The sequence below is a fragment of the Hippopotamus amphibius genome, chromosome 7 (assembly GCF_030028045.1).
Source record: "Hippopotamus amphibius kiboko isolate mHipAmp2 chromosome 7, mHipAmp2.hap2, whole genome shotgun sequence".
In the NCBI taxonomy this organism is placed as follows: Eukaryota; Metazoa; Chordata; class Mammalia; order Artiodactyla; family Hippopotamidae; genus Hippopotamus; species Hippopotamus amphibius.
The window spans coordinates 14,428,042-14,441,827 of record NC_080192.1 but is presented as its reverse complement, the minus strand read 5'-3'; the positions used below and the strand labels follow the sequence as shown (position 1 = coordinate 14,441,827).

Below are 13,786 nucleotides of genomic sequence, written 5' to 3'. Positions count from 1 at the left end.
CACAATACTGAAGCTTGTGTGCCTAGAGCCCATGCTCTGCAAACAGGAGAAGCCACCACAATAAGAAGCCTGCGCACAGCAATGACGTGTAGCCCCTGCTCGCCACAACTAGAGAAAGTCCACCCAACTCAGCCAAACAATAAATAAGATTAAAAAAAAAAAAACTCTAAAGACATAATAATCTAGGGTCATCTAGTATAAGGGTGAACAGTCCCACACACAACAACTTTTATGGTCACCATGTATTATAACATTTTACGTTGCTCTTTCAAACCTCAAAAAAAGAAATACCATACTGGTTTTTATTATCTAGATATAAAAGAATAAAAATAGTAAGTTTTAACCCAAAGGCTAAAATCAGAAAGTAAAAATTTTTATAACATGAAACTTTATCACTGAAATAGTCCCTACGTGGAATAAGCCTAAAAATAACACAATGGTGACACAGTAACTACTGTGTGTGTGTTATTGCTGCTACTACTAGTGAATACTTCTCCTACTCGGAAGATGCCCTGGAGGGTTTATGCAGCATGATAGTTAAAATCATGGGATCTGAAGTCAAAATGACCTGGGTTGATATCCCAGCTCTTCTGTTTTCCAGCACTGTGACCTTGGGCCTGCCATTCATCGTCCTGTGTCTCACTTTGCTCATTCTGAAACAAGGATAATAATTCTACCTCATCCATAGGCTTGTCATGAGAATGAAATGGGTTAATCCATGTAAAGTGCTTTGAAAAAGGCTTGGCACATAGCGAGTGTGCAATGTAATTAGTAGTTAAGCCACAGGAAGATGTGGCTCTGGCATCCCCAGAAAGCAGGCAGGATAATGTGCAGGAAGGAGATACAGGGTCTGTGAGCTTTGAGGAAGACCCAGGGTAGAACTGGGTACAGGGCATCCTGCAGCAAACCTCTGCGTACTCCACCCCAGCCAGCTCATTCACTGTAGCCATAGCCTTCCTCAAAGGCACTGCCTCACAGGAGACTTTGAAAGCACAGTAGCCCCTCTGCACACCCCACTCTTGGACTGCTTGGTACCTTTCACTGTGGCGGGCCCCTTGTTAGTAAAGGGGGAGCAGATGAGTTGCTGCAATCACTTCAGATTCACTGAGCACAGGAGGTCACATGACTTCCACCCATCACTAAACAGACATGTACTCTTTGCTCAATCATCATCACCAACCTACACTTCCTCTTAGCTCTAGCCATTCTCTATTACTTCCAAGCTCCTGCTTTTGTTTTTTCCCTCTGCCCTGACTGCCTGTTCCCCAACCTTCTCCAAGTCAAAATTCCTACTAAACACTGACACCCCATTTCAAACATCACTTCTTCTGTGAAGTCACCCCAGCGAGCTCCCCCAAGGGTTTCCCAGAGCGTGGTTGGCCAATCACTGACTCAGAATGATTTGTGGTGCTTACTGACCACAGCCCTCTGACTTTTGGGGTGGGAGCCCAGCCAGCTGTATTGTTACCAACCTCCCCATCTGACTCTAATACACATTGAAGTTCAGAGCAGCTGCCCAGAGAACTGGCCTTGCACAGCTTACACTTAGCAATTTCTCTGTCACCTGCACTCCCCCAGGACTTTTCACATGACCTCTGAGAGCACACCTGGTCACAGTCCAGGTGAAATGCTTACAGTACATCTCCCCTCACCAGACTGTGAGCTACTTGAGGGCAGAGAACATGCCTGAATTATATTTAAATTCTCAGCGCCTCCAGCAATATTGCCATCCTTGACTCCTCTTTTCCCTCACATTCCATCCATCACCAAGTTCAGATGGTTCTACTTTCGAAAGATTTTTTTTTTGACCACTTTTTCACCTCTTCTACCCCAACAACCTTAGTCCAAACTATCATCATCTCTGCCCATGGACTACTGCAATAGTCCACTCACTGATCCTTCCATTTTGGCCCACCTCCTACAACTTTCTTTCCATACAGTATTCAGAATGATTCCTTAAAAACAAACATTTACCAATCACATATTCAAGATAGCACTGGTATCCAGAAGATATAAAGAATACCCAAAACTCTAGAGTAAGAAACACAAAAGCAACTTAAAAAATAGGTAATAGACCTGAACAGACACTTCACCAAAGAGGATATAAGGAGGGCAAAAACATACATGAAAAGATATTCAACATCATTTGCCATTAGGGAAATGCAAATTAAAACCATGGTGAGATACCACTAAACTATCAGAATGGCTAAAATAAAAAACACTGAAAATGCCAAGTGCTGACAAGAACACAGAGCAACTGCAACTTCTATACACTGCTGAAAGGAATGCAAAATGCTACAAGCACATGGAAAATAGTTTGACAGTTTCTTATAAAATTGAATGTAAATTTATCATACATCCCAGCAATCTAACTCCTAGGTATTTATTTACCCTAGAGAAGCAAAAATGTATGTTCACACAAGAACCTGAACACAAATGTTTATAGCAGCTCTATTCATAATTGCCAAAAGCTGGAAAGAACCCGTGTCCTTCAAGGGGTGGATGGATAGAAAAAATACGATACATTTATTCACTGGAATACTAGTCAGTAATAAGAATGAAAAACTCTTGATACACCCAACAACATGAATGAATCTTGAAGACGTTACGCTGAGGGAAAGAAGCTAGCCTCAGAAGGTTACATACTGTATGATTCCACTTATATGACATTCTCAAAAGGACAAAACAGTAGTGATGGAAAGTACAGCTGTAGTTGCTAAATGTTAGAAGTGCGGTATTTGTGGTTATAAAAAGATAGCAGGAAGAAGGTTTTTGATGAAGGAACTGGTCTGTGCCCTCACTGAGGTGTTGCTAGTTCCATGAATATATACATCTGTCAAAAGTCACAAAACTGTACACGAAAGCAAATTTTATCATATGACAATTTAAAAAATAAAATCAATTGAAAGAATTAGTCAAACCATGTAACCTCCTTGTTCAAAACCTCCAACTAGAATAGAATCCAAACCTCTCCACAGCACATGAGTCCCCACCACATCTACTTTCAGGGACCTCTCAGGTCACATCTTCTCAAACTTCCTTCCTGTGCCTCCTTCTTGTGACCCCGAGGCTCACTCACTATCTGCCTGGAATTCTTTTCCACAGATATTTCCAAAACCTACTTCCAAACTTCCTTCGTGCCTCTGCTCAAATATCAACTTCCCAGAGAGACCTTCTTTAACTGACTTTTTCCATAATGGCATTTCCCCTGCCTTCTTACTGTTGCATTTTAATTCACAGCACTCATCACTAACTGACATCACACGAGATGTGCTTTATGGTTATTTTCTGTTTCCCCACCAGAATATAAGATCCATGAGGGTAGGGATCTTGTCCATACAGTTTATTGATACATCCTCAGCATCTAGCCATTGCCTATCACAAGATAAGAGCTCCATAAATATTTGTTAAATGATCAATGAATAAACCCAAGAGATGAACATTCAATGATGAAATTCCCAATGCTTTGAACTTGGAGACATCCTGTAGGCTTCTCTGTAGCATTCCTCAAATCACCTGCCCTCTTGGCCCCTGAGTAAAGCAGCCCCAGCCCAGAATATTTAGTTCAGCTACTGACCCTTTAAAAATGAATTAAGCTTAACATCTGCCTTCTAAGTGCAGCCTTCTGGTGCTTGGTTAGGTAACTGGCATGAGGATGAGCTAGGACAGGGCAAAGCTGCAAGCACATTCATTCTTAGAGTAATGCCACAGGGGGTTCCCTAAGGGCTTGTAAAAAGCTATCTAGAAATGCTACTAATGTGGGCAAAGAAGTTGGAGATGAGATTGAAGAAAGAAAAAATATACCACCTCTCCTCAACACCCTTCCAAGGAGAAGGAATAAATTAGCACTTATAGGACGCCTACTCTATATGTTTCAGGCACTCTCTAGAATTGTCATTTAATCCTCCATCCATCCACCCTTCAAGGTGGGGTCTATGGATCCCATTCTCATAAGTGAAAAAACCCAAACACAGGTTAAGTAACATGCCTAATGTCACATATCTAAGGTAATGGCCGGTGCTTTGAGCTCAGGTCTGTGTAGTGTCCAACCTCATTCTTTTCCCAATTTGAATTTTAGAAGCAATATTCAGAGGCATGAGGGTGAGCACTGTCCAGAGGAGCCAAACAGACAGGCCAACCTCAAATAGGAAAGGCCAGCCTGGATACAGCTGACCAGGTTCTTCACTAAAACTTTTCAAAGACCGGCATTGGCAAGTCTGCTAAAGCAAGATGCTGTGTACCTTCCAGTAAAAGTATGCAGAGTCTGCTCTGCAACAGGGCTTGGGGTATCCACATATATTATCTCATTTAATTTTCATTACCATTTAAAAATAGTTACACGTATGAAGTATTAGAGGCTGTTTATCCGAAACAATGGTACAAACCCTGCAAGCAAACAAGAACACCTGGAGGATTCTCTCCCTTCCACTTCATGCCAGCTAGAAATTTTGCAGTTACCTTCAAGACAGAGCAGTATGAAACCCACAACTGCATATAAATGTCATTTTGAGACTTCTTTTAGTTTTGGTCAGTGTTTTACACACTAGTTGGCATAGGAATTACTGTTCAGAGTTGCATACACAAAAACCACGTATAATGCAATTTGGGGGATAATGAAAGTATTTTCCAAGGGTACTTTGGTTATGAATGATTTCCGCCTCATACTATGGTTTTGGAATCTAAATATGAGTAAGATGCAGCTCTACTCTACCCCTGGCCTCTTCTCATTTACTCCTGCTTGATTGATAATCAAGAAATCTTAGATCCAGAAAGGAAGCTAGAGACTATCAAGTGCTACTCTTTGCCAGGGCAGCAATGCCTGAAGTTACCACCCACTTCTGATGACTGGGGCAAGAAGGATGGACTCCTACCCACGGACCACTGCTACCATCAGCACATTCTTCCCGCATTTACCTGCAACCTACTCCCCTCCACAACCACCCAGGGCTGCTAGCTTTGCTCTCCAGCCCTGCAGAATAATTATAACCCCTCTTTCCTGTGATAATCATTAGGATATTTGAAGCTTGATATAAGGATGATTCTTTCTTAACGTTGCAGTGATCAAGAAAAGAGTGACATATCTGCACTGCGCTTTTTAATAATTACTCAATGGTTTTCATTTCTGGGTGTACATCTCTGCATATCCAAGATTCTGACACCCACCTCCCCACAAGGCAGCTCCACTGATTAAGTCCTACATTTTGGGAGCTGTGCCCTGGAAATATGCAGTCTAGTTGGGAAGACAAAGAACAGAGGTCTCATGTCAGGTGGCAAGTGTTCCCACAGTGTATAAATTAGGTGCCAGCCACGTGCAGAGACAAAGGGTCTGGGCTGCAGCCCCTCCACTGGGCAAGGCTGTTGGCCTGTGAACTAGACTCTCCTGAAACACAGCTCACATGCTGAGTCTCTTCAGGGAGGCTGAACAGGTCTCATGCTTTACTTGCTTGTCACCGCATCCACGTCTCAGACACCTGCCTCAATGTCAAGTGCACAGTAGGTGCTCCATGTGTCTTACTCCAACCTCTGGCACTTCAAAAGGGCCAGGAGGTAAGAATAACTAAATTGAAATGATCCCAAAGGTTTAAAAAAACTCTTGAATAATAATAGCACTTCAAACACCTAAGGCAAGAGGTCTTGGTCTCCATCCCTGCCATCTGTCAGCTCACTGAGTGATATAGAACAGATAGCCTAACTTCTCTAGACCTTCATTTTCCCAGATGTACACTGACAGGCCTGGTCCAAAGGATTGTAAGGCCCCTTTGAGATCCAGGGACCATCTGCTGTCCCAGACAGTAAACTGGATAATCCACAATAATCTGGCTGAACTAGTCGATCTGAAAATCAGTGTGTGATTTCTAATAGAATGAAGAGTATGCAAAGAAGCAAAGGTAGATGAGGATTCCAGCTCCAGCCCTCCTGTTATTCTGCCATGTACCGCCATTGCAGTGCAGGTTCAAATACCAGTGTCAACATTTACTAAGTGATGATCTTGGGTAAGTCACTGAACTCCTTCAGCCTTGATTTTCACATCTGTAGATTGTTCATCCCACCTCCTCCCAGGTCTACTGGGAGGGCTACATGAGTTAAAATGTGTGTGATGCCCCCAGGACCCAGAGGACACATGTTACCTGTCCCTTTATGCAAACACCCTTTACCCATCCACTCCACTTAATCAACAGACTCCGATTCTGAAGGCTTTTCATAATCCAGAGCACAGACAGCCAAAGAGGAAGGGCTCTAAAAGTCAGCTAGTCCAACTCCCTCCCGTGACTGACAAATGAGGCTCAGAGAGGCACAGTGACTTGCCCAAGAACCTACATGTTCTTTAGCAGCAAAGCCTGACTCAGAACATAGGTTGCAGACACCAGGGGTCATACAAGACATGGAGAGAAACCTTGCAGGCTCTGCTCTCCCTAAAGAAATTGGGGACACTCTATGTACAACCAAATTGAAAAACACAATGGAACTTTTTATTTACATATTTTTGGAGGGCTGCAAGAGAGTCTTAGCATCATAGTTTGTCTATGAAATGCAAGGTTTCCCTGTACTCCCTGTGAAATGAAGGGCAGAGTTTCTTCCTAGCAGCTCTTCCTAGTTCCTCTGCTCCCCTTCCCCCTCCCCATTTTGAGTTTTTTCAGTTTATACATCTTGAGGCAGACATGCTACATTAGGATCCTCTCTGGGCAAGGTGAGAAGTCTCAGATCGGGGCAGTGATCCATGTGCCCTTAAACACAAACAAGAAAATCCTCATAACTGCACTGTCATAATACAAAAAGCATCCCCTCCCTCCCGCCACCCCCAAGAGCTCCAGCATGGAACAATCAGGAACATGCCCAAATTCATGAAGGCACATCCACAACTCAAGGGTCAGAGATTCAAAGATCCCTCTAAAAGAGACGATCAAAAATCCCTGACACTATTTAGGTATTTCTGGAGAAACCTCAGCCCAGAGTCCATCAAGCGCCACTCAGCTGAGCGGGAGCACTGAAGAGGGAACCCAGACAAGATAAGGAGGGCCTGGATGTCAGCTGGCTCCAGGGAGACACGCTAACCTGACACTCCCCTCCTGTCCCGGATTCCCAGAGAAAAGCATTTCTCTTCCAGAAGCATTTGGTAGGAAGCTACACCAAGAGCACGCTTGTGGATAGCGCCTGCTCAGCACACTCCCCACCAGTATCTCCCTAATCCAAGCCTCAAATAGACACAGAGAGGGAGACACAGAGAGGGAGACACAGAGCGGGTGCGGAGCCTCTGCCTGACCTTCAGCCTAGAGCTGTTCCCTCCCCCTGCCCCGAGGCTCTCCTCCTGCAGGCCCACTCTTCCTTCCAAAACCCAGGGCTCACCTCCCGGTTCTGAGGATCCTGCCAGGTTGAACAATGCTCAGAAGCAGGTGGCCATCTAGCAATTCATCCAGTGGGACCTCTGCAGGTCAGAGCAGCTGGAGCTGCGCCCGTCCCCAGTGGCAAGGAGGGACTGCCGCGTGGAACTTTGAAAGGGCTCTCTCTTCCCTAAACAGTCCTGATCACCCTCTTCCTCCTCCTCTCTCCCCCCTCCCTCCTCTCCCGCCTCCTTTCCCTCCTCCTCCTCCTCCTCCCCCTCCTGTAGTACTATGGAGACATGTGCTCTGCTTGGGAGGAGGTAAGGAGGAAGGTGCAGCTATTTACTGGAAGAAGGGCAACAGCCAGCTGAGCCATGCTACACACTCACACCTAGCAGGAGAGGAATGGGGAAAACACAGCTCTAAGTGCTGCCACAGAATTATTAACCCCTGGGCTCCAGCTCTGCTCCTCACACAGCTGAAACAAGAGAAACAATACACTTAACCAATGGAGTGCCAGCCAAAGACATTACATCATCGGTCAGCACCCTCATTGGCTAATAATTCCTAGAAGGCATTATCTGCTTCTAGGTGCTTAACCCTTTCACGTACATCAGAGCAAAGGCTCAAGCATTTGGTCTAAGCCAATAGTTCCTGGACCTTGCTTTTATCTGGGGTGCTTTCTAAACATACAGACTGCTACGTTCCACCCCAACCAAACCATCGAAATCAGATTGTTCAGAGGATGCATAGATTTCTGTATTTTAAACAGTGTTCAGAGTGTAGAGACGACTCTGGTCTACTCAGAAAGGCTTCCTCTCCAAAAGATAAATGAGACGACATTTTTCTGAGCACTTATTATGTGCCCAACACGTCACTACATCATCACATTTGCTTCCTGCACTGAGCAGTGGATGTGACTGTCTCCGTTTCACAGGTATAAAAAGTAAGGTTCAGAGAGACTAAGTCATTTGCTCAGAGACCGAGCCAGGCTTTGAAGGCCAGGCTGTTTGCACCCTACCTTGCTACTCCTTTGAGGTTTCCACTTGAAATCAAACCAAGATATTTGTCTACTTATTACCTCCAGGGTTACAGAAAAGATAGACCTTCTGGATGAGCTAAAAATGCCAGTAACATGTGAAGAACTGGGGAATGAAGAGAATGGAGAATTCCCATAACAAGTATTCAGGGATCACGAGCCCTCCAGAGAATCATTCTTTCGCAGGCTCAGTTCTTTTGCTTCTGCTACAAATCTCTGCTTAGCTGTCACTTTGTCTAGGAAGCCTCCTCCCACCCCCAAATCTGTGGGAGATGCCCCTACTCCAGGCTCCTATGGTCCCCTGTATCAGTGGGCTGCAGCTGCCTGTTTATTAGGTAAATTCTACAAGATGAGAGCCATTTCTACCTTCACCAACATATGCCCAGCACAGTGCCTGCCACATGTGAGTACTCAGTCAGGACTGTGGAAAGAAAGAAAGGAGGGAGGGAGGGAGGAAGAAAGGAGAGAGGGAAGGAGGGGAGGAGAGAAAGAAAGAGGGAGGGAGCGAGGGAAGGTCTTTGCTGAAGTTCTACATAGCATCACACTGAGGTGGGAAAAGTAAAGGACTGAAGCCAGGGGAACCACATGAACAAACTGTCTGACCTTGGGCAAGTTCATTTTTAGGTGGCCTTGGTTTCCTCATCTGAAAATGAGAACAGTAGCACCTTCTTCATAGGTAGTTATGAGGATCAAATTAAAGAATGATCCAGGCTCAGATGTGCTCCTCTACACTCCCTCTCCCTAGATCTTGTCCATTTTATTGGCTGACATCTAAGTCCCTTATTTATTTCTCCAATCCAGACGTTTCCCCCTAGTCTCTGTGTGGAGGTCTTCCGGGCATCTCCAAGAGACCATTTAAATTTTCTCCCCTAACCACAACCAGTTCCTCACCTCCACTCTCTGATCGGTGCTCCTGTCCACCAATCTTTTTTTTTTTTTTTTCTTTTTGGTAATTGAGATGAAATTCATGCAACATAAAATCAATCATTTTAAAGGATACAATTCCACAGCATTTAGTACGCACACATTCACAGTATTGTGCAAACACCACTTCTATCTAGTTACAAAACATGTTCATCACCCTAAAAGGAAACCACTTACCCTTTAAGCAGTCATGCCCCATTTACCCTTCTTCCCCACTCTGCATAAGCCCCTGGCAAACACCAGTCTGCTCTCTCTCTCTATGGATTTGCCTATTTTGACTATTTCACATAAAGGGAATCATATAAGATGTGAACTTTTGTGTCTGGCTTCTTTCACTTAGCATGTATTCAAGGTTCATTCATATGGTAGCATGTATCTGTACAGCATTCCTTTTTTAGGGCTGAGTAATATTCCACTGTAAGTATTTACCACATTTTGTATATCCATTCCCCCACTGATGGGCAGTTGGCATCCACCCAATCGTGAACCATAAACCTGGGGGGCATCCTTGAGCCCTCCCTTTCCCATATTCCTGACGTGTAATGCTAGCAGCAAGTTCTGTCCATTTAACACCCCAAATACAGCTCCAATTCTTCTACTTTTCCAACACCATTGCTACCCTCCAACCAGGACACCAACACCTCTCTCTCCAAACTCCCAATTTGTGACAAGATCCCATTCTTCTTGCTACTCCATTTCTCACCTGGTAGCTACATAAACCACATCATCCATTCACTTCAGCAATATTTACTGAGCACTTTGCTTCATGGAACTTGACAGCCAGAGGCATGACAGACAACAAATAAACAACTGTCTACTGTGTTATAACACCAGGTCATTACTAGGCTTAAAATCCTTCACTGACTTTTCATTGCACTTTGAGTAAAATCCAAGCTCGGCATGGCCTTCCAAGGCCCCATCCATTTCTCCAAAATCATCTCAGGCTGCTCCCCGATCATGCTGGGCTCCATCCCTCCACCTCCTGGTCCTTGAACAAGCTGTTCTCTCGGCCTCTTGCTCTTGACACTGCTGGATCTCCCTCATCCCTCGCATCTCAGTGTAAATATCACTTCTTGGTGATATCACTCTTCTAAGCAGATCTACCCTTCATTCACTTCACTCATTCAAGAAATATGTGCTAAACACTGTGCTGGGATAAAGTGATGTATGCTCTCCTGGAGGCTTCAGTCTGGTGAGAAGGACCAATGACAGGGAAGTAAATAAAATGCATCAGCAAGTAGGATGAAGGGGCCGTAAAGGAGAGGGGACTTGCTATACACAGGATGGTCCAAAGGCTTTTTTGAGGAGGTTATACTGAAACTGAAGGGTGAGAAAGAGTCAACTGGGAAGACACCCTATTACTCTCCATCATACCCTGGCTGTGCAGTGCAGTGGTCCATCTTTCAGTGTTTGCTTTGGAGGAATCAAAGCATTTAATGTTGGTCTCTGTCTCCCCTAATAGACTTAACTGTGTTCCCAGTGCCCAGGACAGTGCCAACCATTTAGGAGGCATTCAATGCGCATTGATGAATTAATTATGAATTAGTTAATCAATCCACCAATGAAATCCCTTCATAGACTGTAACAAGTCATTATCGTTTCTGCTGTTGTTGTTATTGTTATTATTGTATGGCAAAAGGACACCTACTCTGTTGGGTTTTAGAAAACACTGGGGTGATGGTAAAATGAGAATAAAAGTACCTAAGGTGGAGTATTACCGGATAACTAGGAGAGAATATATGCACAACAGACACTCAACAGTAGTCACTGTGGCCATTATCATGAAAGGTTCTTTCCTCACAGAAGCTGATCTATTCAATTCAAACTCCAAAACCCATTTCCAGCTGCGGTCAAGAAGTTTAAAGGTGAGAAAAAGGAACACTTTTTAAACACCTGCTCTGCCCTGGGCACCTCTGTCGGTTATCTCAGCCACTTCCCAAGCCCACCCTGTGAGGTGGCTGCCGTGGTACAGCCTTCAATCCCCCTTCAAGACCAAGGCGCCTCTTACTCCTCCAGGGTTCGGCTGCTGGGAGTGTTGGCTCACAGCCAAGTTCCTCTTCAGGCACTGTCCTGCTGAAGGGACACCCAAAGTTATGCCCCCTTCCCTGCGGGCAGCCTGCCCCCACTGGCTGGTCAACATGGGGTTTCAAAGGCCTGGCCCCAGGCCTCAGAAGATCCACAGAAGGCTCTCTTGCTCTACATCACAGACCAAGCTCTCCCCCTGCCCGGTCCTGCTTCCCTCACCACCCCCTCCCTTGGAGAGTGAGACCATTCCCCAAGAATCCCCCTACACACAATTCTCAGAGCCTCCGAGTCTTTTTCCAGGGAACCTAACCTATGACAGGTGGGGACTTCCTTTTACATCAGAAAACTGAGGTTCAGAAAGGTTGATAATTTCCCCCAGACACACGGCTAAAGTGACTTTCTGGTCTGACTCCCCAGCAAGACCTTGCTCTTCATCACAGCCTCTAACAGCTGAGGCTGTGTCTCTGTGAGGCAGAACGAGGAGCCCAGGGAGAAGGGAAAACCAGATCAGAAATGGTAGGCAGAGGTACCCTTCACAATCCTCCAGGGGGCATCTCTGATGACAAGGTCCAGGCCACATCCTCCAGAAACAATATAAAAATGACCTGCAGGTTGCAGAGGCAAGCATCACATGGGCAACATCTCCCAGCCTGAGTGATCTATGCCCAGAAGCCAGGGAGCAGGGCTACTGGGCACATGGGGCTGCTTTTAGGGGCCAGAGTATTTGCAGCCCCATCCAAAATGTTAACTACAACTTAAACCAGCTTTCTACTGCTCCAATCTCCAGCCATTTTCCACAGAGCTGCCAGAATTCTTCCACTGCCCTCCTTAACCCCGGAACAAAATTCTATATACCCTAAGGCTGCATTTTAAGGTCTGTGCATGTTTTAGCTCCTGCCATGTTGACAGCTCATTTCCTACCCACAAAAGCCCTGGTCTCATTTGATTAGCTGATATAGGATTATCTGATGTTCTAAGCCAGGATACTGGACTTTTTCACTTTCTTTACCTTTGTACAGGAAAATGTATCTGGAATTCCTGCTACCTCATCTCATCTCTCTCTCTCTCTTTCTCACACACACACACACACACACCAACCCACACAGCTTCAGCCTGGCAAACCCTCCTACTCCTCCACTCACCTCCTCTCGGAAGCCTTCCTGGCTTGCTCACGGTCCTCCTCTCCACGTAACATCCCCTGTACTACAGTGCACTATAACTGTTCTTCCTATTGTCCTCCTTAGCCCCAGGGGCTCTTCCTCTTTCCTGACGCTAGGGCTTAGCACAGTGTCTGGCACACAATAGGAACCCAATAAATGCTGAATAAATACATGGGACGCTGCATAAAGTGCTAGTCTCTCTGCTCTTACTTTGGCCCGGGAACCGCTCTGAGATTTTTGCCCCTGAGTTTCAGGGGACCTGGAAATAGGAAATGGTATGACAAATCTGAGTCCTAGCCCTGGGGCAACAGGTCAGGAGGCGTCTGAAGACCTAGGCAGAGCCGAAGTCCGGCCGCTGCGGTCGCCAGCTCCCCGCAAGCTCTTCCCCGGGCCCCGGCGCTGGGTGGAGATTCTCTGGGAAGCCACTCTCCTGAGCCCCTCTGGCTCCCGGGCCCCTCAGGCATCCCCGCACGAGGACCTGTCTGTCCCAGGGTCGGCCCCGGGACCGGCCAGCAGCCGCAGCCCGGGGAGGCAGCGCAGCGCGGCGGCTCCTCGCCTCCCTGCCGGGCCCCTCCGCGCGCCCGCATCTCGCGGGCACAGAGCCGGAGCGCCCGGGGACGCAGCCAGGCGCCAGGACGCCAGCAGCAGCCCCGGCGGGAGGTGGCGGGGACTCCTTGCTGCCAGAAACCCCTCCAAGTGTACTTCGCTGCGGGCTCTGCTTACCGTGCGAGCCTCCAGGAACCCGGAGCTGTGGGGGTGCCTCGGCCGCGGCGCCCGCCTGCAGACGCCCTAGGGTCCCAGAGCTCAGCCTCCGTACCCCGTGGCGCGCGAGCGTCTCCCCTCGGCCGCCCGGCCTCCCCGCGCCGCGGCGCCCCATTGGCTCGGGCATCCAGGCCCCGCCCACGGGAGGCCCCGCCCCGCCCCGCCCCGCCCCGGCCGCCCCCTGCCTTCCCCCACCCGGCTCCTCATCTCTCCAAGCCCGGAAAGTGCTTCTAGACTCAGCTCTCACCCTGCTCAGGCAGCCGAGAAAGGTAATAATTCTCTATCCCAAGAGCCTCTAGACGCCCCTCGGGGAGTGTGAAGAGTGCAGAGTCCCTGGAAGCCAGCTTTGAGAAAGTCACCTGACCTCCCTGGCCCTCAAGAGGCGCCTTCAGAAATCCCACAGCAGCTGTCTCAGGCCGTATGCTAGGCACTTAGCGCCGGGGGTGCATGGGGAACTAGACAAAGTCTATCGCCCTCATGGAGTTTGCATGAGGTGGGGGGTCGGGGTAGGCTATATGCACATAAACATATAAAAAGATAGTGTTAGATGGTTGTGA

The 13,786-nt window shown here is 47.0% G+C and overlaps 1 protein-coding gene across 1 annotated transcript in view; it reads right to left on the bottom strand.

Moving 5' to 3' along the window:
* The window catches only part of SYN3 (synapsin III), a 442,694-nt gene extending 429,377 nt beyond the window's left edge, over nucleotides 1-13,317 (bottom strand). Inside the window, exon 1 of the mRNA XM_057741452.1 lies at nucleotides 13,191-13,317. The gene's annotated coding sequence lies outside the window, so the exon portion shown is untranslated. The remainder of the gene's footprint in view (nucleotides 1-13,190) is intronic.
* Between the last annotated feature and the right edge of the window lie 469 nt (nucleotides 13,318-13,786).